Source organism: Berghia stephanieae, chromosome 9 (assembly GCF_034508935.2).
Source record: "Berghia stephanieae isolate SIO BIC M18660-M18661 chromosome 9, UCSD_Bste_1.3, whole genome shotgun sequence".
NCBI classification, from domain to species: Eukaryota; Metazoa; Mollusca; class Gastropoda; order Nudibranchia; family Aeolidiidae; genus Berghia; species Berghia stephanieae.
Window position 1 is genome coordinate 3,535,171 of NC_088368.1, and position 2,500 is coordinate 3,537,670.

General features: G+C 38.4%; 1 protein-coding gene across 1 annotated transcript in view; it reads left to right on the top strand.

Moving 5' to 3' along the window:
- LOC144979514 (broad substrate specificity ATP-binding cassette transporter ABCG2-like) overlaps positions 1-2,500 on the top strand; it is a 62,586-nt gene that overhangs the window by 31,462 nt on the left and 28,624 nt on the right. The gene's annotated exons all lie outside the window — the stretch shown is intronic.

The window sequence follows — 2,500 nt, forward strand, 5'->3', positions numbered from 1 at the left end:
TCTATCTCTTTCTCTCTCTCTCTCTCTCTCTCTCTCTCTCTCTCTCTCTATCTATCTATCTATCTATCTATCTATTTTATTTATCTCTAATCTCTATCTCTCTCTCTCTCTCTCTCTGTCTATCTATCTATCTATTTTATTTATCTCTATCTCTCTCTCTCTCTCTCTCTCTCTCTCTCTCTCTCTCCCGCCCCCACCCCCACCTCCCTCTCCTACGTCTTGACACACATACGCTCACGCCGGCAGACAGCATTGCTTGTTTGTTTGTTGTTTGTTTTTAAGGGTCTTACGGCGCGTGCAACACATTTAGGTTATATCAGCGCCAGTAAAAAGGAAGAAAATGGGATAGTAAAAAGTTCTAGAATTACAATTAAAGAAACCAAGAGAAAATAAGACAAAGGGGGAACTAGGAACAAATAAGGATCAGATGTAGATTCCAAGAGCATACCACCAATGTACTTAGTTTGAGATCACCTTTAAGTCTCATCCGGACACAAGCACAAAATCCAACAAGGAGGAATACACTCAAATGCTTACATTATACATTAAAAATAAATAAGATAATACATGACAGAGAGATGATTTACAAGGAAAAAAATATCATCTCCCAAAAAAATATCTATGCATTTGACTGTTTCCCTCCCAGCTAGGACTCCGGCCAGGGCCAAGACAAAACCAAGTAATCTCATTCCAAGACAAAGACAGAAGGCATGTTGGAAAACAGATATAAGGGGATAAAAGACACAGTATGTACCTCCCTGCCCACTTTGGGAGGTCAGGATCCCCACCCAGTATTGCAATAAATACACATACACACATAAAGTCAGATAGCTAATACACATAATTTACGCTTTGTACAAATAAATGTTTAAAACCATCCCGGAATTTGGAATTATCTATGTTTTCTGTTATTCAAACTGTGAGAAAAGATTGTCTTCATTGTGTACTTTGGCGACTTATACGAAACAATTACGGTATCCCAAATATAAACGGCTATTACTATGAATTGATTGACAAGTCCATTTAGAGACGACATAAGTAAATTCTCTTAATGTTTGTCTTTAAGTTGAACCAAGTTTTATTGCATTTGAGCGTGTCGTTTTTTTGCAATTTGGGGGTAAAGTTAAAAGTAAGTTAATTATTTCTCAAAATATGAGTAATTTATAATTAACAATAACTTCCTTTCAACTAACACTATGAGAATCGAATTTATATCATAATACTCAGTATTTTCTAAATATTTTCTTTCTGTAAATTTCTTTGCGTTCATGATCATATTAAACTTGGGATAGCAGGTTTACAAAGTAAACAAACACGCGTAATGACTGGGAGTAACAATCATTCAACAGGTAATTGTTATCATGACCCCGAGGTCACGCCCCCACGAAGGCCATATCTTGTTGACTGGGTGGTAAGGCATGCGGTCAGGTTGAGTTCACTGAACAACTAAAGGCACGGCTTTTCGTTTCCGTGTGGTGAACCAACAGCCCCCGACCTATTCCCCACCCCAACTCTTTGACAAAACCCATTGGACTGTGTCCAGTGTCCAGTAGTAGGTGTGTGTATGTTAGTTGTTTTTATTTGTTTACAGACTGACCGGCGTGTCTGACCGCAGCCATCGTTAACACAATATAGCCTGATACTAAAACTCTCTAAGACTTATATAGTTTGACGTCATTTTTAAGGTTTGTGCAGTGTCTATTGAGTTGTCGAAAGTAGAGCTCATGGAAACAAGAGAATCCATTGGTTGTACTGTTGAATACAACTCACGATTTGTTTTCTTTTGTGGCCAAAGACTTGTATTTTAACATTTTTTTTTGGGTCAGTGTCAGGCTATAAGTTAACAATGGCTACGGTCTGAGCGTAGCCATCGTAAAGTTATAGCCTGACACTGACCCAAAAATGGCGTCAAACTGGCAAACCTAGAGGGTTCTAGTGTCAGGCTATAAGTTTACGATGGGTACGGTCTGAGTCAGTGCCAGGTTTCAATAGGGTTTCTATTCTATTTGTAATTCAGGAATGTATTTGACCTGAGGACTGTGTACAGTAAGTGTTTATCACCATAGTTTATTCATTTTTCTTTTGAAATGATTCTTGTATGGCCTATAATTTGTGACGCATGATTCCTTGTAGGTATTGTGGGACAGTGTAATCTTGTGGTATGACACTTGCTTGACACAGCAACACGGCAAGCGCCGTAAAACCCTTAAAAAAACAAAACAAAAAAACAAAACAAAACAACAACACAGCACCACGTAACACATAGAACGAGCCACCTTTTATTAGACGATATTATATTTTTTTGCGGATAGAGACAACGCTGTTAACGGCCAGGTACCTACTCATTTTACAACTGAGTACGGTGAGAGAATGTGTTAAAAACCTAGAGCATTTATATATCGCAATATCCACTAAACGTGCTCAAAGCGCTTTTCAAGGGGTTCCTGATCAACAGCAACACCTAACATATATAGAACGAGACATGACCAGTTAGGCGATA